Below are 25740 nucleotides of genomic sequence, written 5' to 3' on the forward strand. Positions count from 1 at the left end.
CATTTTTAATACTGCGTGCAATTCTGGTCGCCACATTACCAAAAGGATGTGGATGCTTTGGAGAGAGTGCAGAGGAGGTTCACCAGGATGTTGCCTGGTATGGAGGGCGCTAGCTATGAAGAGAGATTGAGTAGATTAGGATTATTTTCTTTAGAAAGGCGAAGGTTGAGGGCGGTCCTGATTGAGGTGTACAAAATCATGAGAGGTATAGACAGGGTGGATAGCAAGAAGCTTTTTCCCAGAGTGGGGGATTCAAATACAAGGGGTCACGAGTTCAAAGTGAGATGTGAAAAGTTTAGGGGGGATATGCGTGGAAAGTTCTTTATGCAGAGGTTGGTGGGTGCCTGGAACGCATTGCCAGCGGAGGTGGTAGATGCGAACACGATAACGTATTTTTAAGATGTATCTAGACAGATACATGAATGGGCAGGAAGCAAAGAGATACAGACCCTGAGAAAATAGGCGACATGTTTCGGTAGAGGATCTGGATCGGCGGAGGCTTGGAGGGCCGAAGGCCTGTTCCTGTGCTGAAATTTTCTTTGTTCTTTGTTCTTTGTTCTTTCTTTTAAAATGGATCATACGAGCAGCAAATGATGGCCACCAAAAGTCATCTGACCTGATCAGTGAATTTCTAAACAGCCATACTGTCTCGCAAGGACAAAATAATACATCCCAGACTAAGTAGTGGCAACTCCACGTGTTCTGAGACAATCCAAGAGGCAATCCTGAATTGAATGGGGATTTCTGAAACAAAGACTGTAATCAAGCAAGAATACAGATAATGAATAATCACCATAATTCCAACACCATATTTGGGAAAGGGAAATGTGACAATGCACATGGTATGGTAACCATGTTGGTTCATTTTTATCATTTAAGTGCATTCTGAAGAAAGATGCAACAGCAGCAGCAGAAAGGGCAGCAAAATCTATGCCTTAATAATTGGAGACTCTAACATGGTGAGGATTCCAAGCCTGTTCCATTTCGAATCCACCAAAACTGCAAAGTGACCTCGTGGTAACGAAACTAAAAGCAACCAAGTTTGTGGCCTGCAGAAATTCTGTCCCTTCAAGAGAATCCTGAAAGCCGCTTCAGCACGTGACACCCGCTATTTAACTACACTTCAGGAGTGAAGACGTCTTTTTCAAACGGTCTGCAATGTGTCTTTTCGAGAACGAGCCATGTAAATTATGAACTATTATTTTGCTTATAAATTGTGAAAGTGCACGATTCTTTTCAACTGTACTTTCCTTCAGTGTGTTAGTGTATGTCGCTGTGTGAGTGAGTGCTACAGTGTTTGATTTCGTGGTGAGTATTGCATGAAGTGTCCAAAGGGTGTGCATTCATGCAATGCAGGACATGTGAAGAGCATTTCTGGTCTTCAAATAGGAGCTGAAATGCTCACATGTAGCGTGTATATTCGAACAAGAATCACAAGAAAAAGGATAAAGTACAATGGACACATTGATGGACTGGTAATAAAATGCTACTAATGAGCCAATGTTGCAAATGATTTGTTAATTGAGCATGAATAGCTACATGGTCTACTTATGATGAAGAGCAGCTGATACTAATTATGGAAAGATCAGGGAACATATGGAATAACCAGTTTTCACCTGGGGAGGGGTACGGGGGAGCTGGGCCGGAGATGGGAAATGTCGTCTGCACTTATGCTGCATGGTGTATTCTGAATAAATCTGTGGGAAAGTAAGACTGGCTCCTGCTTTGTCCTTTGACAGATGCATGTTTACCAAATTTGGTAAATAATGGACCTACAATTTGTGCCTTCCCAGGATCAGATCTTGTAATTGGGATCTCTTAATAGGGATGTTTCATGCCCCTTTGTTGATCTCTTTCAGGGCGAGGGAGTTGCCTGACTTCAGGCCGTGCAGGGCAGGTGAACGAAATATTCTGTGAGGCTATGGGTGCCTCCCTCAGGGTAGTTCAAACCAATAAGGAACCCACTCACTGCAAAGTAAAAATCTGCAATAATAATTGCAATTCACGTGAGGCAGAGGCAGAAGGAGGTGGACATGCTTTTGTTGTCAGATTTGCCTTGAAGATTTTTTTGGGGGGGTTTGTTGAATGTCAAGTTAGTAAGTGTGGAACTGATCCATCCTGATATTGTGCGAAATTGAACATACAATCACATAAATATTTGGGAACAAAATGTAAAACTAGGATGTAGGGGGGTAATAGATCATCCCGACAACGGAAACGAAATTATTGAAAGAGGAAAATGTTTGTATTTGCAAAGAATTGAATCTGATTCACCAGAGAGTCCGTGTGTTTGATTTCTGTTTGACATGAATGTGAAATCTGCGGCAGCTTTGTCTTTACAGCCAACTGGCATAATCATCGGGGGTAGAGATTTCTTGTTGCTGTGTTTAGGTAACCCAGAAGGTACAATGAATTCCTGAGGTGGGAATTATATTACTTACTTTCCATGGAACTCATTCAATCTGTTGTCAATCATATTCAGAACTCTTAGCCAGAGCTGTGCTGTTAACAGCTTTCTCAATCACCTACCAACTGGACCCTCAAGCTACAGATCCATCAACAAGAAGGTAACGATAGCCCTCCCATTACCCCGACATTCACCACCGCAATTCCCATGTTGCTATGATGGACTGCCAAATAGTGGGAAGAGATGGTTCATCTCATTCCCCAGAGCAAGGTTTGCAAGCCCCATGGTTCGATGGATAGCAGCATAACTCTCCCTATTGTGTCCTCCCCTTTACAGCATGTAACTAAGTATTGACGGGGAATAAACGAGCCTGTATCAGATCCAATCACCCCTCCTCTTGTCCAAATATGATACAACCCTGCGTATTGTCCTTGTTTTCCTGATCATTACAATGTATCTTTTCGATATTATCACAGCCAATCATGAAGGTTGTGGCTTGATTCAGCAAATAGATCAACGACAGTTCATACTTCCTCCATCTATCTGTAATTTGCCACTTTCAATTATTCGGTCAAACATTGAAGCCAGGATGAGAAGAAACTTACTCTGGATGAATGACAGACAAGCTGAACCTGTCTTCGTTCGCTACCAACTACAAACACCACAGTTTTTGCATTGTTTGCATCTGGATTGTGCTCATAAAAGGACATTAAAATCACAGCACACATTTACCAGGAAATTGCCAAGAGCAACAAGTGAGAAACTAACCACCTCAATTGATATTCATCCTCGTGGTCACTCCTTAATTACCACATTATCAACATCCTGGGCATTTCCTTTGATCAGAAATTTAACTTTGCCAGCCAAATAAATATTATTGCTCCAAGAAAAGATCAGACGCTGGAATTTATGCAACAAATAACTCATCCACTGCCTCTTACGTTCGCAATCTACAAGGCATAAGTCAGAACTAATGGAATGCTCTCCATTTTCCTGGATCTGTGCCGCTTCCAACAAAACTCAAGCGCCTCAGTAAGATCCAAGCAAGTGAGCTCACTTGATGTGCACCTGATGCACCACGTTAACACTTAACCCCTTCCACCACCAGCACACAGTGGCTGCCGTGTGCACCATACACAATATCACAATGCAGGAAGTTACTAAATTTACTTCGACAGCTCCTTTCTAGCACGCGACCTCTCACACCTAAAAGGATAAGGGAGTGGACGCATGGAAACATGGACACCTGCAAGTTCCCTCCAAGCCAAACACATCTTGAGTTGGAACGACGTCACCATTTCTTCACTGTTGCTGGGTCAAAATCCTGGAACTTTCTTTCAAATTGCACTGCGGGTGTGCCAAAAGCATATGGAGCCTGGGGTTTCAAGAAGGTGGTTCTCCATCACGTTTTCAAGGCAAACAAAAGATGGATAACAAATCCCAGCCTCGCCAGAAATGCCCTCAACCAAGTATCAAGAAGGAAGAGCCTTCAACATGCTCCCTCAGGCTAAGCCCACATTGGCGCCCTTGCCGGTTCAGAGATCAGCAACCTCCCCTTGTATCCAAGCCATCAGAAACCTGCTGTTGATCCCCCCTGAAATATTGGATGCTCTCACACTTTGCTTCCATAACCGTAATCCAGCCTGCTTCACCTCGACTCTCAATCTCCATATTGCTCTCCTTACCAAGTGACACAATTCCTTCCACCGCAACCTACAGGCATACTGAATGCCACAGCTCAGATCTTAATCTGGTCAAGGGCGCATACCCTTAAACTCTGCCTTCTTGCAAAATTCTACATTTTTGCAGTGGTTCCAGTGAATCAATTTGAAGAACTTTGTCAATTCCTAACATTAATTTCGTGGTCCACTCCCCGCCCAGCTCAGTAATCAACCACAGCCATAGATCGCTGTGCACATTCTCCACCGTTTATGAATAGGTGGTCTCCCAATTAAAATGGAGATGAGGAGGAATTTCTTCTCTTGAAAGTTCCATCGCATTTGGAATTAACCTTCCCAGAAGGCAGTGGAGTCTGAGTCATTGAATATATTCAAGGCCGGTTTCGACTGACTTTTCATTTCCGAGGGAGTGAAGACTTATTGTTGTCTGGCGAGAAATTAGAATTACAGCCTTGTTCAGATCAGCCATTATGGTATTGTATGGCAGAACATGATCCATGGGCTGAATGGCCTTTATTTCTAAAAACCTTATCATCAAATGTGAGAGGAAAGCTGTTGCATCTCTTGCTCTTGAATGGAAAGAAGCTGCGGGCAAGGAAACTAGATCATGGGTGTGACGGAAGAATGAACAAAGATATTTTGCTCGCGCTTTTCGGTGGACATGGTGAAAATAGAGGTGGAGGATGTGTTGAAGGTGGAGGCATTGGAGTGGAAAGTGAGAATAAGTGAATTAATATCATGATTCTGGAAGGTAGGGAAGGAGGTGAGGACAGTCACTCGGGTGATGGAACAGATCAAGCTGAGGCCGCTGCAAAACGAATGTGAGGAATGCACGGTTAATGTGAAATGAAGAGACTGCAGAAGCTCTGGTATTTAAGATGGCATCGTTGGGACAAACAGAAGGCGATGAGGATGCTGAGAGAATGGAAGCTACTCTTTATGCAAAGTGGAGTTGGAGGAAGTGTGGTCAACATATCTGTGGGAGTTGGTGGATCACAGTAAATGTTGATGCATAGCCTGTCCATTTAAATGGAGAGAGGGAATTCGTGAAAGAGAAGTGAAGGGTCACAGATGGACCGTTTTCAGGTGAGGGAGGGACAGATATTTCAATACAATTGTGATTACATTTTCGAGCTCAATGTGAAAGAAGGTTTTGGCACAAATCCAGTCATCAATGTATCGGATAAAGAGGTGGAAAAGGGAACCACAGTAGCTAAGAGTATGTGAGGGATAGAACGATATTGAAAATCCTGACATTGTGCCCAGTTCTAGGCACCGAACCTGAGGAACAAAGGGTGGGCTTTATAGTGGGTGTAGAAAATGATCATGAGAAAATTTCCAAGTGTGACAGTTGTTTTACGCCGACAGATTAGAGGATCAAATTGAGAGAAAGGTTGATATAGTTGTTCCAACCCATGGGCGGTTTAAACAGAGTAGACAGAGAGAAACTGCTCTCATTGGCAGACGTGGCGAAAACCAAAGGACACATGCTTAAGGCATTGGCAAAAGAATCAGTGGCGACAGAAGGGAAAACGTATGTTTCCACAGCACGTGTTGAGGATATGAAATGAACTGCCTGATAGTGTGGTGAATACAGATTCAATCAGAAGCGAACTGAATAAACAACTGAAGAGAAAAACAGTGCAGGTCAGTGAGGAGGAGATGTGGGAGTGAGATTAGCTGGTCTGCCCGTGCAGGGAACAGACACGGAGAAGACAGACCAAATGGCCAAATGCTGTGTTGCAACCATTCTATGTTTCATTTTTCTTTGAACTTATGAATTGTTAAACAGAATTGTGCAGCGAAACAGAGCACCCAAAGTGCAGACGAACATCCCTTCGATACTTCTCTGACGTTAGGAATTTAATTTCTGAATAGTCATGCAGAGTGAAGGTCTTCACTGAAACAACATGGGATCTACAGATGGGACTCATTATATTTGTAGGACTTCCTTGATTTCTGTTTAACACAGCTTCCAGTTATGATTAGTTGCTTATTGTGATCTGATTTACCCAGTCTTGGGGGCTGGGGATGGGTATGGGTCCAAATCAATCTTAGTGCAAAATATATTCCATCAACAGGGAATTAACACAACTGTCGTAATCTGTTTGTTCAAAGATTCAGAAAAACTGTTTGAACAATTTTGCAACCTCAGTATCCCCATGAAGTTCCGGGAGGGTATAAAGTTAATGCACTGGGAATGTGTCACCTCAGAATTTATTTCAGAGATATTACCTGCAGCACGAACAGACCGAACACTCCAAGCAGAAAGTTCACCGACCAATTCAATGGGTGAGGAAAATATTCTGTATGATCCTTGCTATCATTGGCGTTCCTGGTAAGTATCTCTAACCAATGAAGTTTACAAATCTGTGTATGAGTTGGTTTCTTCCATTACCATGGGAATAATAATATTGCATGAGATCGAATGGTTACAATTACACAGACACACATTCAATAATATCATTGCATTAATTTCCTGAATTATCTGGGCAGTTTGAATCTGTTGTCTCAACTGTTTCGAGCTCAAGGCACACTGCATTGTAAAGTTATTGTATTATGTGGAATGTTGTGTTCGGTAGAATCACAGCTCAAAGGAGGAAACTCTCAGAGGGTGAGGATTACTGCAATTATGTGTTAATGTAGAATTATACAGTGTGTGTGTGCACTAACTGGAGTGGAGCACCTGACCTCAGTGATCATGTATAAGTGGGAGTCTCTGTCACTCTAGAGTTGCACTGATTGTGGCTGACTAACTGGTGTGGACAAAGTAACACTAGGGATCATGTATTTTCAGGACTATCTGTCATTGTATTCAATGCAGGCCCCCATCTTACTCTTACTCTAAGTAGAGTTGTTGACAGCACTATCAGGTGCTGATTAATTTCCTTCCCAAGCGCGGTCCTGAGAAGCGTTTGGTCATGAGTGCACTGCAATAATAAATAATCCTCTTCAATATTATGAATAATACTGATGACTATGACTTGTTAATAGACAAGTTACCGATTTTACAGCACAGAAACAGGACATTTGGCACAACTAGATCACGACTGTCTTCCTGCTCTGCACGAGCCTCTCTTCATCCCAGATCAACTAATCCTATCTGTATATCCTTCCAATCCTGTCGCTTCTTCTTATTTTTTTTCCATTACAAGACGTCTCAATTCCACGTTCTCAGCACTCCAAGTAAATAAGTCCTTCTTGAATTCCATCGTGCATTTATTGATGACCGTCTTATTTTGAGGAAATACTGAACTGGTCGCCAGCAAAGGTGGAAACATCAGGTCCACGCTTTATTTCTCTAATCCCTGTAGAATTTCAAAGGCCTCTATTAGTTGGACACACATTCTTCACTTATCGACAGATTAGAGCCACAACATACCCCGATAATTATAATCTGTCAGTTATGGTATTTTTTGTAAAGAATATGTGCACCTGCTGGTTACCCTGGATACTTTTATCATGTGTAGCCCAGAGAGTACATTATTATTTACGTGTTCAATCACTGCCTTTCTCATATTTTTTAGATCAGAGATACAGCACTGAAACAGGCCTTTCAGCCCACCGAGTCTGTGCTGAACATCAACCACCCATTTGTACTAAGCCTACACTAATCCCATATTCGTACCAAACATCCCCACCTGTTCCTATATTTCCCTCCCACCTACCTATACTAGTGACAAGTTATAATGGCCAATTTACCGATCAACCTGCAAGTCTTTTGGCTTGTGGGAGGAAACCGGAGCACCCGGAGAAAACCCACGCAGACACAGGGAGAACTCCACACAGGCAGTACCCGGAATCGAACCCGGGTCCCTGGAGCTGCGAGGCTGCGGTGCTAACCACTGCGCCACTGTGCCGCCCTAATATGTTAATGTAATTCCTGCAGAAATGAACGCCTGCGCTTTGATCATATTTGCACTGTCTCACGAAACTCCCTTCTCAATTTCAATCATTTATACATCAGATGGAATGGCCCAAGACGTATGAGTGCCTCCTATCCGAGGGACTAATTCGTATCAAAGATAAATGTCTTCGACGCCAGGGAGTGATTCGAGTCCTGGATGGGTTCCTGCAGTGGGAGTGGTTGATGACTGGGTAGAGTTCTTCAATCTACTCGTCTTTTGGCTCCTCGTCGCTATAATGAACTGGTTGACCAGTGTCCGGTGAGCAGTTGTTCACCCCGTCCGGGATTTGTTAAATCTGGAAGTGCTGGTGTTTGAGGCAGGTTGGTGTCATGGACCCGATCTGACTCGACCACAACCCACACGGTTTTTGGTGCTAAAATCCTTCCTGCCTGGGTTGAGAAGTGGAGAATGTTTTTCAGTTTTTTCAGTAATTTTCAACCACTTATCCCTTCTCTCCTTTTCAGTTAATTTAGTGTCAATTGTGATCCTGTCCAATGCTTCCGTGAATCAGCAATTAAATGGCAGAAATGTGGAGGTTTGTAAAGGCTTGTTATCATTCCCAAATAATGTTTGTGTTTTCGACTGTTGGCTGAATTTGACAGTGAAATGAATCGCCTGGGGGACATTTGATTTCAGATTTTCAGGGATGAGAATGTGGATTCCTCTCTCGATCCTTCCAAAGGATTGGGGTCGCCAGTGTTCGTGTGTTTCATCCGGACAAATGTGAGCTCATGCATTTTGGAAGATGTAATGCAGTTCGGAAGTACACAGTAAATGGCAGAACCCTTAGGAGTATTGACAGGCAGAGTGATCTGGGCGTACAGGTTCACAGGTCACTGAAACTGGCAATGCAGGTGGAGAAGGTAGTCAAGAAGGCATACGGCATACTTGCCTTCATCGGTCGGGGCATAGTGTATAAAAATTGGCAAGTCATGTTGCAGCTGTATAGAACTTTAGTTAGGCCACACTTGGAATATTGTGTGCAATTCTGGTCGCAACACTACCAGAAGGATTTGGGGCTTTGGAGAGGGTACAGAAGAGGTTTACCAGGATGTTGCCTGGTCTGGAGGGCATTAGCTGTGAGGAGAGGTTGGATAAGCTTAGATTGTTTTCACTGGAACGACGGAGGTGCAGGGATGACATAATAGAGGTTTACAAAGTTATGAGCGGAATAGACAGAGTGGATAATCAGAAGCTTTTTCCCAGGGTGGAAGAGTCAGTTACTAGGGGACATAGGTTTAAGGTGAGAGGGGAAACGTTTCGAGGGGATGTGCTAGGCAAGTTCTTTACACAGAGGGTGGTGAGTGCCTGGAACTTGCTGCCAGGGGGAGGTGGTGGAAGCAGGTACGATAAAGACGTTTAAGAGGCATATTGACAAATACATGAATAGGATGGGAATAGAGGGATATGGTCCGCAGAAGTGCAGAAGGTGTTAGTTTAGGTATGCATCAAGATCGGCGCAGGCTTGGAGGGCCGAATGGCCTGTTCCTGTGCAGTACTGTTCTTTGTTCTCTGTTCTTTGGACACGTGGCTGCAGTTGACCAAAGCTGGGAACTGTAATTTCAGTGGTATTCACCATTTCGGACGGATAGGAAAAAGGAAAATGATGTGGGACTGTATTGGTAATGAAGGATGGGATGCTGCATTAGTTCAATTCTGCAATGCATAGTCACAAATAACTCTTTTTAATCACTTAATTGAAAGTCCACAGTTAAAGAAGCAACCATATCCCACAATGAAGAAGAGCAGCCTTGAAGAAATATTCCACACTTGGTATTTAATTACTGAATGACCAAAGTTAAAGGGGACAGCCAGAATCCACAGTGAGGTAAAACAGCCCTCAGGGAAACATCCACACATGAGGAGTTAAATTGCTGAATGGTCACAGTGGAGTGAAGGGCATCACTGAAACAACATGAGACGAGAGATATGATAGATGATGTTTGAAAGAACAACTTCATTACTAGGAGAATAAGGCTTCTAATATCTATGAGTTAATTGATGTGATTAGAATAGCCCAGTCTTAGCATTTTTCCAGTTCAACTTCAGAAACATATGTATTTTATTACAAGAGGGACTGAACTCGATGTCGTAATCTGTTTGTTCAAATTAAAAATAAAAGTTGCAATTTCAATTTCCCCGTGGAGATCCCACAGGGTATAAATTATAGGCTCTGGGAATGTATCACCTCAGAGTTTAATATAGAGAGATTGTCTGCAGTGCAAAGGGAAAGATCACTTCAGACAGAAAATGCTTGAAACATTGATCAGTATCAGGAAAATATATTACGTTATCCTTGCCAGCATTGGTGTTCCTGGTAAGTGATTATAACCATTGAAGTTGTGTAAAACTGTGTGTGAGCTGGTCTATCTTTCTTCTCTGATAAAGAATGTTACTTGGTGATTTAGTGGGCAGCGATATACGGACAACCGATCACTGATATCATTTACTTATGTCAAATATCCAGCATTATCGCTGCGGTTTTATTGTATTCTCTTTACGGATAATAAAGCTCTGATTGTAACTTATAGGCTCTCTGAATTGTCAAGTTATTGCATTCAGAGGAAAATCGTGTAATGTTAACTTAGATATCACCGAAGCCAAATCTTTAAAAGAAGGTATTATTGGGACTATCAGTCACTGTAGAATTGTACTGAGTGTGGGTCACTAACTGGAGCGAAACATCTGACTCCAGTGGTCAAGTACTATTGGGAGTATCTGTCATTGTGTTATTGTGCGGAGTGTTGGTCATGAACTGGAGTGGGTCACCTGATCCCAGTGACCATGTTTTATTGTAATGACTGCAATTGTCCAATCCATTTCTATATTGAAATCTTTGTTTCAGATGATAGATCTCTCTATTGAGATGCCTTTGGGTCTTATGAATTGATTGCCAAGTGGAAGATGTTTACTGAGGTCTTCTAATCCATGTATAAATTGAAATGTATTGATATTTCTCTGTTTCTTTTTGAAATGTTCCAACTGAAACAGATGCTAACTATTCACCGACAATTAAACAGCAGGACAGCACTGATACAGTATTTTAATACTGTAATAATTACTTATTCTTAAGATGAGTATAGTTACTATAAACACTATTTATTTTATTGTTGATTAATCCCTTCACCCAACATAGTCCTGCGAAGCTGTGGGTCACGTGCGCTGAAACCAATTACCTATTAATGGCACAGGATAAATATTGGCCTGTGTTTGTTGAATCGTCCACTGCTGTAACAGATTCATCTTTGACGGATCAGTTCGTGTCTTAGGTTCAGAATCTCAACAGATGTAACCTGTACCAACCTCTGTCCTTGGCTCAGTGAGTTGTGACGAGATACCTACAGCTAATGAACATACATATCCGGTTTTCATAATACAGAGATCAGTGCAAGGGAGGTAAATAATAACTTAGTAAAATATGAATGGTGAAATAAACAGTACACTTCTCTCAGCTCTGGTATCATCCTGTTAAAAATAATTGCACCATCGCGAGTGCATCAGTATCCTTTTTGTAACATGGAGACTAGAACTACACACAGTACGCCAATTTTTGTAAAACTATGGTTCTATTTTAGTATAAGCTCAGCTCTTTGTTTTTCTTCAATTCCAATCATCTGGAATTGAACTCCTGTGATTGTTTTGCATTTTACGGGCCCGTTAACATGTGTTGCTATTTTAAATGATTTGAGAATCTGTCCCCTGAACCCCTTTTCCCCTTTGACCCCATTCAGACTCTTGTCGTCCAAGCATTATTTAAGATGCTTATTTTTCATAACAAAATTCAGCAGCTCACACTTGGCACTCCTCAAAATAATTTGGCATTTAAATCCCCTTTGTGCAACTTTATCAAGTCTTATTAATAATGTTTTCAGGTATTTGGTTGCATTCTTACTCGGTATCAACTGTACTCTGAATTTGGACTTGGCTGCAAATTGTGAAATTGTGCTTCTACTTCCCACATCCATATGCTTTATTTAAATGGTGAAGGACAGTATTCGCAGCGCTAACCTTTGCAGAAAACACTTCCCAACTTCTGCCAATCTGACAAAATACCTTTCACCCTTATTCCCTGTTTTCTGTTTTTGTAGTCAGATTGTTGTCCATTCTGCTACTTGTCCCCTAAATTCACTAATTGAAGACCTTTGAAAAATTAATGGCCATTACCTCAACTGTATTACATGTATCTAAGTTTTCTGACATTATTCAAAAATCCAATAAGGTTGGTCAAGTATGACCTTCATTTTGGAATATGTGCTGAATATTCTTCATAATATTCTGTGTTTCCAAGTATTTATCCATTAAATCTTAGAAAAGGGATTTCAGTAACTTCTCTGCCGCTGACGCGAACTGATATATAGTTATTTGGACATGTTCTGCCTTACGTGTTAAATACAACAACCACATAAACTGTCCGTCAGTCGTCTGAGACTATTTCCTTACTTGATGGTTATTAATGAACCGATAATAATGCCTCTTGTGCTTCTTCCCTATCTTTTTAGTATGTGCAGACACAATGAATCCAAACCATAGAATTTTCCCACTCTTTGTTACTTTATCTAACATTTACCACTTTCTACCTGAAATGTTGTGAGATTTATTTTATTGGAATTTATTCACTATTATTGGACAGTTATTTCTTCCCCTCAGAGACCTCTCTTCCCCTTCTTCAGGCTCTGACTCCTCATTCCCTGGCTCATGTTCCCCTGACTGTCCCAAAACACATGAGACTTCCCATCTTTTGAGCTCGCAGATGTGTTCCACAAATCCATTTCCATGTTTGTCCATGTCAGTTTCTGCTCCAAAGTCCAGTAAATGCGAGCTGTCCTTATGCTCAGTGGATGGGATCATTCCTGACAGACGCGATGGGCTGGGTCCTGTGCAGGAGGCAGAATTCCCGGAGTCGGCCTGAAATGTCAGGTGGAGGCCCGCATATTATCATCCTCCCCCTCCAACCCTCCTCCCGCCGCCCCCAGGACCGAACTTCCTTTCCCATTAAAGACTTTACAGGGCTGTCGGTTGCACAATCACAGGGCCGGCAGCCTCGCAGTAATGGCAGCACCACCGGGAGCGGTGGCCACTGCCTGTACTAGGAACATAGGAACAGGAGTAGGCCTTTCAGCCCTTCGAGCCTTCTCCACCATTCAATACGATCATGGCTGATCATCCACTTTAATGCCTTTTTCCCACACTATCCCGATATTTCCTTATGTCGTTGGCATTTCGAAATCTCACAATCTCTGCTTTGAACATACTCAATGACTAAGCTTCCACAGCCCTCTGAGGCAGGTAATTCCAAAGATTCAGAAACCTCTAAGTAAAGGAATTTCTCCTCATCTCTCTCCTGAATGATTTACTTCTTATTTTGCAATTATGTTCCCTGGTTCTCGACTCCCCACCCAGGGGGAAAATCTTACTTGCAACGACCCTGTCTGTCCCTTTATGTATTTTTTAATGTTTGCATTAGATTACCTCTAATTCTGCGAAACTCCAGAGAATACTCGCCCAGTTTCCACAATTACTCTTCATAGGACAATCCCGCCATCCCGGCAGCAAGTCTGATGAACCTTCATTGCACTCCCTCTATGGCAAAAAGATCCTTCCTAGGGTAAGGGGACCAAAACCTTACACAATAATCTTGGTGCGGTCTAACCAAGATTCTATACAATTGAAGCAAGACTTCACTATTCCTGCACTCAAATCCTCTTGTGATAAAGACTAACATACCATTAGCCTTCTTAATTGCGTGCTGCACCTGCATGTTTGCTTTCAGTGACTTATTGACAAAGATATGCAGGTCCCTTTGTACGTCTACACTTTCTAATCTCTTGCCATTTAAGATATAATCTGCACATCAGCTGCTCCTGCCAAAATGGATAAGTTCACGATTTTCCACGTTATATTCTATCTGCCACTGTTCTTGACCACTCAGTGGGTCTGATCAAATCCCCTTGAATTACAATTTGCATATTCCTCACAAAGCACATTCATCCCGAGTTTTGTGTCATCCACCAACTTGAAAATATTACATTTAGCCCCCACATCCAATCATTAATATTTATTGTGAACGGCCAGGGCACGAGTACTGATTCCTGTGGTACCTTACTATTTGCAGCCTGCCAATGCCAATGACACGTTTATTCCTACTCTCTGTTTTCAGCCTGTTAACCTATCCTTAAACCATGTCAGTATATTGCCTCCTATCCCACGTGCTTTAATGTTGATATTACTCTGCTGTGGGTGACGTTTTCAAAAGCCTTCGGAAAATCCAAATATAACGGGTCCACCGACTCCCCTTTCTCAATTCTGCTGGTAAAATGCTCAAAAAGCTCCAACAGGTTCGTCAAACATGATTTCATATTCATGAAACCATGTTGACTATGCCCAATCAGATCATTATTATTCAAGTGTCCATTTATCACATCCTGCAGAATAGACTTTTATATTTTCTCTACTACTGATGTACGGCTAACAGGTCTGTCGTTCCCTGTTTTCTCTCTCCCTCCCTTCGAAAATGGTGGTATAACATTTGCTACCTTCAAATCTGCAGGAACCATCAGCCCCATTCATTTCTCCAATACAGGCTTGATCCTCACACTAATTTCCGTCATCTCCTCTTTCTCCCGAGTCCCTTGGATCTCTAATTTTGGGAGAGTTCTTGTATCTTCCTCAGTGAAGAAATGCACAAAGAAATCATCTAGCTTCACCGCAATTTATATGTTCCAATTATAAATTTTGCTGACACTGCCTGTAATGGACCCAAATTTGACTGAGCCAAACATTTCCTTTTTATGGACATGTCGAAGCTTTTGCAGTGCGTTATTTTATCTGTTTTTTGATTATTACATTCATATTCTGTTCTCTCTCTCTTTATCAGTTTTTGGTCCTGCTTTAATGTATTCTCAAATCTTCCCATTCCATTGGTTTACTACTATTTCTGGCAACTTTATACGCATTTTAGTTTAATCTTATAAAACCCTTAACTTCCTTTGTTAGCCACTGTTGACTGCCTTTACCTTTGGGTTTTTTGTACCTTGAAGGAATGTACAGTTGCTGTAAACAATGAAATAATTATTTGAAGACTATCCATTGCGTCTGTACTGTCAGACCTTTTAATGTATTTGCACAATCCACCGCAGCCAATTTGCCCCTCATACCTTCATAATTTCCTTTATTTGAAATTAACACCCTGGCTTCAGGTTGAACTACTTCACTTTCAAACATAACGTAAAATTCTATCATATAAAGTCACTCATCCTGAAAGCATTTTTACCAACAAGATTATTAATTATCCCTTTCTCGTTACCTAATACTAGATCTAAAATAGCCTGTTCTCTCGTCTGTTCCTCAACATAGTGCTCTAGAAAACCATTCCGAACAGTCCAACTTCTCGTCCTCCACAGCATTAGTGTTCATTAGATTTACCCTGTCTATCTGCAGATTGAAGTAACCTATAATCATTGTATTACCCATGCTACATGTTGCCAATCTCCTTATTAACACCGTGCTCCACACTGTCACTACTGCTTGTTGGCCGATCAGCAACTGCAACCAATGTTTGCTGCCCCTTGCTGTTTCGTAGCTCCACCCAAACACCACATTTTGTTTTTAGGATCTGAGATCATCCCTTACTAATACACTAATCCAATCCCTGATTATCAGCACAAAACCACCTGATTTTCCTGCTTTCCTTTCCTTTCCAAATCTCGAATCTCTTTGAATCTTCAGATCCCGGTCTTGGTCACCCGAGAGCCATGTTTCTGTAATGACAATTAGATCATACCCATTTACCTCTATCTGTGCCTTTAAGTAACCTACCTTGTTTTGAATGTTGCGTGCATTCAGGTAGAGTGCCCTTAACCTTGTCTTCTTAATATTATTCTGCATTCTAAACCTAGTTGAGGTTTACACAGAGGGTGGTGAGTGCCGGAATTTGTTGCCGGGGGTGGTGGTGGAAGCAGCTACCATAGCGATGTTTAAGAGGCATCTTGACAAATACATGAATAGAATGGGAATAGCGGGATCCGGACCCCGGATGTGCAGAAGGTTTTAGTTTCGGCAGGCATCAAGATCGGCGCAGGCTTGGAGGGCTGAATGGCCTGTTCCTGTACTCTACTGTTCTTTGTTCTTTGAGGCTTGCCTTTATTTCGCCTACCTTCTGATGCTGCTGCCTACTTTTCTACCTCCTGTTTTAACTCTAGTTTCTTCCAATTTGAGCTATGCCTCCGGTTCCCATCCCACTGACAAGATTGTTTAAACCCTCCCCAGCAGCGCTGCCCAATCTCCCTGTGAGGATATTAGTTCCAGTCCTGTGAAGCTGTCGCCCCGTTAATAGGCCACTCAGGAGCCTCAGTTGGCCTCAGGGCGTGAAAACATCATTAGGTCTATCCAGCTCCCGGGAGAATCAGAACCTGCAATCCTGATGTCAGGCTCTGTGGGAAATGATTCTGCCTTGATTCTCAAAGCCCCCACAACAAAACCCGACTTCAGGAGGAGAACAGGCTCCAGCAAAGTGAGTCTGTTTGCCACCTAGTTTCCTTCCATCATCTTTTTCTGGTAGATTCCGAGGGTTCTATTTGAAATTGATTGTTTTTGTGTCATTTGCTCATCATTTGCACTGGAATTCCACTCTTTGTCAGTGACTCTTGCCTGGGAATCAAAACTAACCACTTTTTGTGATCCTGAGAACTGTGCAGAAACCCTGTTGTAAATTATAGGTGCATGGACCTCTGGTGCAAACAGTTGGATACTAAACACACAAATAATGTCTCTGGAACACTGTATGAGTTAAGCTGCGCTTCATTTGCTTAGAATACGGGGACCATTCTTTGTTCCCTTCCATCACATTTTTTCCCGAGTTTGCTGACTGTGCTACTGCTTTTTACTTCTTTTGCCTTGAACTGGAAAATTTCATCAACTTTTTCCCTCAATCCCATTATTCCCTGGGTTTCTCATGGCCGTCTCTGATACTTCCCTTTTCTTCCTCGACCATACTGCCTCTATTTCATGGATTGGCTATCCACGAATATCTACTCTAAACACACCAACTCCCACAGCTGCCTTGATTATCTTTCCTCCCACCCTAGAAAGACTCTGTGCCATTCTCCCAGTTTCTCCATCTCTATTCCATCTGTTCCAACTATGTTACCTTTCATACCAGTGCTTCAGAAATCTCGTCATTATTCATCATCCAAGGATTACCCTCCACTGTGGTTAACAGGATCTTTCATCGTGTCGATCCTACTTTCCGTGTTCCTGCCTTCACCCATTCCCCTCCCAGCCAAAACCATCATAATGTTCCCCTTGTACTCACTTTCCACCCCACTCGCCTCCACAATGAACACACCATCCTCCAACATTTCCACCATATCCGGTTAAGTCCAGCACTAAACATATATTTGGCTCCTCTTCTACCACCCTGTTCCCTGCACCCTGGTCCACTCCACAATTAGCCACAATATCAGATAATTTTCCCTGTCACCTTCACATGCAAGGGCAGGAGAGGCAACAACTCCCTTTTCACCTCCTCCCTTCCCTGTATCCAAGGCCCCAAGAAATCCTTCCCAGTGAAAACAATTCGCTGTACTATTTACCATTTAGAAATAGTATTTAAACAAAGAAAGAACAAAGATAATTACAGCACAGGAACAGGCCCTTGTGCCCTCCAAGCCTGCGCCGATCCAGATCCTCTCTCTAAACATGTCGCCTATTTTCTAAGGTCCCATATCTCTTTTCTTCCTGCCCATTCATGTATCTGTCTAGATACATCTTAAAAGACTCCATCGTGCCCGCATCTACCACCTCCGCTGGCAATGCCTTCCAGGTGCCCACCACCCTCTGTGTAAAGAACTTTCCACGCATATCCCCCCTAAACTTTTCCCCTTTCACTTTGAACTCGTGTCCTCTAGTAATTGAAAGCCCCACTCTGGGAAAAAGCCTCTTGCTAACCACCCTGTCTATACCTCTCATGATTTTGTACACCTCAATCAGGTCCCCCCTCAACCTCCGTCTTTCTAATGAAAATAAAACTAATCTACTCAACCTCTCTTCATAGCTAGCGCCCTCCATACCAGGCAACATCCTGGTGAACCTCCTCTGCACCCTCTCCAAAGCATCCACATCCTTTTGATAATGTGGCGACCAGAACTGTACGCAGTATTCCAAATGTGGCCGAACCAAAGTCCTATACAACTGTAACATGACCTGCCAACTCTTGTACTCAATGCCCCGTCCGATGAAGGAAAGCATGCCGTATGCCTTCTTGACCACTCTATTTACCTGCGTTGCCACCTTCAGGGAACAGTGGACCTAAACACCCAAATCTCTCTGGACATCAATTTTCCCCAGGACTTTTCCATTTACTGTATAGTTCACTCTTGAATTGGATCTTCCAAAATGCATCACCTCGCATTTGCCCTGATTGAACTCCATCTGCCATTTCTCTGCCCAACTCTCCAATCTATCTATATTCTGCTGTATTCTCTGACAGTCCCCTTCACTATCTGCTACTCCACCAATCTTAGTGTCGTCTGCAAATTTGCTAACCAGTCCACCTATACTTTCCTCCAAATCATTAATGTATATCACAAACAACAGTGGTCCCAGCACGGATCCCTGTGGAACACCACTGGTCACACGTCTCCATTTTGAGAAACTCCCTTCTACTGCTACTCTCCGTCTCCTGTTGCCCAGCCAGTTCTTTATCCATCTAGCTAGTACACCTTGGACCCCAAGCGCCTTCACTTTCTCCATCAGCCTGCCATGGGGAACCTTATCAAACGCCTTACTGAAGTCCATGTATATGACATCGACAGCCCTTCCCTCATCAATCAAATTTGTCACTTCCTCAAAGAATTCTATTAAGTTGGTAAGACATGACCTTCCCTGCACAAAACCATGTTGCCTATCACTGATGAGCCCATTTTCTTCCAAATGGGAATAGATCCTATCCCTCAGTATCTTCTCCAGCAGCTTCCCTACCACTGACGTCAGGCTCACCGGTCTATAATTACCTGGATTATCCCTGCTACCCTTCTTAAACAAGGGGACAACATTAGCAATTCTCCAGTCCTCCGGGACCTCACCCGTGTTTAAGGATGCTGCAAAGATATCTGTTAAAGCCCCAGCTATTTCCTCTCTCGCTTCCCTCAGTAACCTGGGATAGATCCCATCTGGACCTGGGGACTTGTCCACCTTAATGCCCTTTAGAATACCCAACACTTCCTCCCTCCTTATGCCGACTTGACCTAGAGTAATCAAACATCTGTTCCTAACCTCAACATCCGTCATGTCCCTCTCCTCGGTGAATACCGATGCAAAGTACTCGTTTAGAATCTCACCCATTTTCTATGAGTCCAAGCATAACATTCCTCCTTTGTCCTTTAGTGGGCCAATCCTTTCTCTAGTTACCCTCTTTCTCCTTATATATGAATAAAAGGCTTTGGGATTTTCCTTAACCCTGTTTGCTAAAGATATTTCATGACCCCTTTTAGCCCTCTTAATTCCTCGTTTCAGATTGGTCCTACATTCCCGATATTCTTTCAAAGCTTCGTCTTTCATCAGCCGCCTAGACCTTATGTATGCTTCCTTTTTCCTCTTAGCTAGTCTCACAATTTCACCTGTCATCCATGGTTCCTTAATCTTGCCATTTCTATCCCTCATTTTCACAGGAACATGTCTCTCCTGCACGCTAATCAACCTCTCTTTAAAAGCCTCCCACATATCACATGTGGATTTACCTTCAAACAGCTGCTCCCAATCTACATTTCCCAGCTACTGCCGAATTTTGGTATAGTTTGCCTTCCCCCAATTTAGCACTCTTCCTTTAGGACCACTCTCATCTTTGTCCATGAGTATTTTAAAGCTTACGGAATTGTGATCACTATTCCCAAAGTAGTCCCCTACTGAAACTTCAACAACCTGGCCGGGCTCATTCCCCAACACCAGGTCCAGTAAGGCCCCTTCCCGAGTTGGACTATTTACATACTGCTCTAGAAAACCCTCCTGGATGCTCCTTACAAATTCTGCTCCATCTGGACCTCTAACACTAAGCGAATCCCAGTCAATGTTGGGAAAATTAAAATCTCCTATCACCACCACCCTGTTGCTCCTACATCTTTCCATAATCTGTTTACATATTTGTACCTCTATCTCACGCTCGCTGTTGGGAGGCCTGTAGTACAGCCCTAACATTGTTACCGCACCCTTCCTATTTCTGAGTTCTGTCCATATTGCCTCACTGCTCGAGTCCTCCATAGTGCCCTCCTTCAGCACAGCTGTGATATCCTCTTTGACCAGTAATGCAACTCCTCCACCGCTTTTACCTCCCTCTCTATCCCGCCTGAAGCATCGATATCCTGGGATATTTAGTTGCCAATCATGCCCTTCCCTCAACCAAGTCTCAGTAATAGCAATAACATCATACTCCCAGGTACTAATCCAAGCCCTATGTTCATCTGCCTTACCTACTACACTTCTTGCATTAAAACAAATGCACCTCAGACCACCAGTCCCTTTATATTCATCATCTGCTCCCTGCCTGCTCTTCCCCTTAGTCACACTGACTTCATTATCTAGTTCCTTACAGGCTTTTGTTACTACCTCCTTACTGTCAACTGACCTCAATTGGTTCCCATCCCCCTGCCACATTAGTTTAAACCCTCCCCAACAGCGTTAGCAAAAGCACCTCCAAGGACATTGGTTCCAGTCCGGCCCAGGTGTAGACCGTCCAATTTGTAATAGTCCCACCTCCCCCAGAACCGGTCCCAATGTCCCAAAAATCTGAACCCCTCCTTCCTGCACCATCTCTCAAGCCACGCATTCATCCTGACTATTCTTTCATTTTTACTCTGACTATCACGTGGCACTGGTAGTAATCCTGAGATTACTACCTCTGAGGTCCTACTTTTTAACTTGGCTCCTAACTCCCTAATCTCTGCTTGTAGGACCTCATCCCGTTGTTTACCTATATCATTAGTGCCTATGTGCACAATGACAACTGGCTGTTCACCCTCCCCCTTTAGAATGTTCTGCAGCTGATCTGAGACATCCCTGACCCGTGCACCTGGGAGGCAACATACCATTCGGGAGCCTCGTTTTCGACCACAGAACCGCCTATCTACTCCCCTTACAATCGAATCCCCTACGACTATAGCCCTTCCACTCTTTTTCCCGCCCTTCTGAACAGCAGAGCCAGCCACAGTGCCATGGACCTGGCTACTGCTGCCTTCCCCTGGTGAGCCATCTCCCTCAACAGTATCCAAAACGGTATACTTGTTTTGGAGGGAGATGACCGCAGGGGACTCCTGTGCTGCCTTCCTGCTCTTTCTCTGCCTTTTGGTCACCCATGCCCTTTCTCCCTCAGCAATCCTAATCTGCGGTGTGACCAATTCACTAAACGTGCTATCCACGACCTCCTCAGCATCGCGCATGCTCCAAAGTGAGTCCATCCGCAGCTCGAGAGCCGTCATGCGGTCTAACAAGAGCTGCAGTTGGACACACTTCCTGCACGTGAAGGAGTCAGGGACATCAGCCATGTCCCTGAGCTCCCACATTGAGCAAGAGGAGCATGACACGGGTCTGAGATCTCCTGCCATTTTTAATCTTAAGCTTAACTTAGTTAAATGAAAAAGGAACGAAAAGTTTTTACCAATCACAATAAAACCAGAGAAATCGAAAAAGCCTTACCTTATAAACACCCCACCGAGTCCTTTTTTTTTGGTTAGAGGAGGAGGGCGGGTGGGAGACACGACAAGTGTGGTGTCTAGGGTTCAGAAACCGCCCAAATATATAGTGTTTTACTTACCCAGCAGCCCCCTGGCCTCCGCCGAAAAACAAAAGGAAATTAAATTTACTTTCAAACTGACCTTCCCAGCTGCTCACTCGCTCACACTCTGCTCCCGAAAAAGCTGCTGCAATGAAAGTACGCGTGGTGAAGTCTGCTGGACATTGGGACAGGACCAAATGCAGATTGGGTGATTGCATTGCATGACTCCTCCGTTCAGTCTGCAAGCGTAATGATGACCTTCCAGTCACTTATCACTTTAATTCTGCACCCTCCTCCACTCTGACCTCTCTATCGTTAACCCCTGCCCTCTTCCATTGCAGCTCAATTTCGAATAGGTGTTTTATTGCATCTCGGGTTCAACACGGAGATTAAAATATTCAGATAATAAACATTGCTTCCACTTTCTCGGACAGCCCGTGCTGTTACTGGGGGATGGTTACACCCGAGTCAGTCAGAGTGGAGGTGGTGTAGGGATTCTATATTAATACACAGCTGGTGGGTTTTCCCACCATACTGTGTCACTTTTCCAGGCTCGTCTTTGCCAGATTCTCCAGGTTCCTCCCTCCTTCTGTAATCTGCTGTAACCATTTAAACCACCCACTTTCTAATCCTCCTTTTTCTTTGCCCCATTCGCCATAATTTTGTTTATCTTTGTATCATTCCTGCCCTCCAACTGATCAAAGACCTTCCCCATTGTTCTTTTCTCTCCCATACCCGACTTTTCACAGACTCGATCATTGCTTTAAAACTGTTCATCTCTAATATCGCCCAGTACTGGAGAAAGGCTATCAGATTGAATCGTTAACTCCCTTGCCATATCCATAGATGTTGTTTGCGCTGCTGAGTGTTTTCTTTCATTCTTCCACGGGATGTGTGTGCTGCTGGTAAGGCCAGCATTGATTAGCCATCCCTTATTTCCCTTGAAAACTGAGTTACTGGCCAGACCAGTTCAGAGGGCATCTAAGATTCAAACACATTGCGCTTGTTCTGGAGTCACACGTAGCCAGATTTCCTTCTCTGAAGGACATTCGTGAAGCAAATATTTTTTGGACAATAACAAATGCTGGTATCATTCCACCATTAACTTTCAATTCTTGCTTTTCGTTGATTCGCCGACTTTATTAATTACGTTGAATTTAAATTCCACCAACTGCCATGGTGGGATTTGAATCGGTGTCCCCGGGGCATTAGCCTGCTCCTCTTGATTACTAGCTTAGTGACACTACAACATCTTTTCCTCTTCAGCATTGTCCTATTTGCAATCAGATTTCCAGCAGTGTCAATATTTTGTTTTTAGTTTGGTCTGGATATGAACGGGTGAGTGACATGGGTGGGGATAGGTGTTCCAGAGTTTTAACTTCATACACTAACCTTTTAATCCTTGACGGGTACCCCACCTAGATGTCACACTAACAGGCTTTGCTTCCAATTGGGCAGGATCGACCAGATCCTAGGACCAGAGCTGTCCAAATACTGACCCCGGGGTATGGGAACAGTTGCCTGACATTGGGGTCTCCAAAGGCTTACTCTGGAACGGGAGAGAGTCTTGCAATGTCCGATCACTGGGTTGCCAATCCTGAAAGCAGGGGAGGGGGCTCCAATTCTGAAGTGTGATCTCAGGCCAGGGAAGGATGTGTCCTGGAGAGTATGTTATCCAAGAGACAACATATGGTCTGATCAAGGGAGAGGGGTCCAATCCTGGAGGGGATTCTGATCCCGGAAGAGCGGGTCTAATTCCGGTAGTGGGGTCTAATCTCGCCGTTAGGGGTCCAGTTCTGGTGGGGGATGGTTAGAATGGCCAAACCCGGCTTTCTTTGTACATGGCGTTTCACATGCAAATGTTCCCGATGATAACAGGGAAAGCAGGCCGGCCAGAGTTAAACATGTCAAACGTATAAAATGAGAAATTTCCAGCATCAGTAAAATATTCCAATTGCTAACCTGCCTCCTTGGAGCGTGGGTCTGCCCATCCCCTGTCACAGCTTCATTAAAACCAGAAATGGATGGGTCAGAGGTGGGTTGTGATCGGAGTTGAAATTTTTGAAATTTTAACCTCTGACACGCCAGCAACTCACCTATCTGATGTGATAAAATCCTGCCCTTACTGTCTGTAAAATGTTGATCATTAATTCCCAGTCATTATTCACTTTTCTCTCTTCCAGTTAATTTAGTGGTGATTGTGATCCTGACTCGGGGAAAATGCGGCCTCTCTACCTGCACCACTCGCTACCTGTTGGCTATGGCAATGGCGGATCTACTGGTCATTATCACTGACGTCATACTGTTTTGGATCAGTACTTATTATTTCTCAATTTCTTTCCTGCAAATTACCCCTGTGTGTAGTGTTAACATTGTCCTGGCCTGTGCAGCCACAGACTGTTCTGTCTGGTTCACAGTCACTTTCACCTTTGATCGATTTGTGGCCATTTGTTGCCAGAAGCTGAAAACAAAATATTGCACCGAGAAAACTGCGGCTGTGCTTCTAGCAGCAACCTGCATTCTGCTCTGTTCAAAAAACATCCCCTACTACTTTATCCTTGAACCTCTATGGGTAATGGACAACGTACCGTGGTTTTGTGTTTTCAAAGCAAGCTATTATACTGATAATGGATGGGTGGGATTTGACTGGTTTAATAAGCTTTTAACCCCATTGCTCCCATTCGCTTTAATTCTGTTGCTCAACGGTCTGACAGTCAGACACATTTTAGTGGCCAGTCGAGTCAGTAAGGGACTGAGGCGTCAAAGCAAGGAGGAGAATCGCAATGACCCAGAGATGGAAAGCAGAAGGAAGTCTGTGATTTTACTCTTCACCATATCAAGCAGCTTCATACTTCTGTGGTTAGTGCATGTTGTACATTTCTTATATTATAAAATCACAGTATCTGATCCCAGGGTTTACAACAGTTCACAATCTATATTTCGACAAGTCGCATGGATGTTGCGAATTTTAAGTTGCTGCACAAACACATTTATTTATGTGGTGACTCAGTCCAAGTTCAGAGAGCAGTTCAAGAGCACGGTGAAATATCCAGTTACATCAATGATTCAGCAAATGAATAAACATTACAACAGGGAGCAGCCCAGAGGCGGGTCCACGTAGTTCCAGTACATGAATATAATATTTATCCACAATGGGAAAGATGTGAATGACAGCGGGTTGACCCACAATACATTGGTGGGTTGGTGTTATGAAGAGACACTCGGCAAAGAGCAGTGCAGCAGCAGAGAAGAGATGACAGACAACTCGATGACTGAAAAACCACTGGTGTTGGCGTTGTCACACACACCAACGGGCAGCTGGACAGTGTGCCAGAAGCGAGCAGTTGGATACGGGAAATACACTGACTGGGTTTGGCGAGGTCGATGGTTGCACCGGACAGAAAAGGGGGAAGGTAAAGAGTCAGAGTTCCCTCTGCAGAATATGAAGAGAAATCGCAATCACAGTCTCCCCTCAACTGCCACTAGTTCCATTCTCAGTTCATCAGTGCTACTCAGAAAACAAAACTTGGTTGGAGAGCAGCAACATGCTACAGATGGTGGAAAGCTTTTTGTGTCAGTCATTATTATGAATATTATTTGTTCATATTTTGTGAACACTTTATTTATTCCGACTCCCTTACATTCCCCCCAACCTGGTCACTGCTCTCTCTCTCTCTCTCCCTCGGGAGAGATTAAACTAATAATATTTTTAGGAGCCACATGGGTTACACATTTACCCCAAACCCTGCTCAATGTGACATGCACACAAGTCCAAACGCGCAGTCTCATTCATAAACACCATCTCAAACACACACACGCACACACTCACACACACGCACACACATACACACTAAATAAAACTCGCCACGTCATTCTCACGAGCAATTAGACACGGGCAATAAATGCTGGCCGAGCTAGCCACGTCCACAGCCCATTAAAGAATCAAATCAAATCACGCTCACATTCACACACACAAACACTCAC

This window comes from Heterodontus francisci, unplaced genomic scaffold (genome assembly GCF_036365525.1).
Source record: "Heterodontus francisci isolate sHetFra1 unplaced genomic scaffold, sHetFra1.hap1 HAP1_SCAFFOLD_216, whole genome shotgun sequence".
Lineage (NCBI taxonomy): Eukaryota > Metazoa > Chordata > Chondrichthyes > Heterodontiformes > Heterodontidae > Heterodontus > Heterodontus francisci.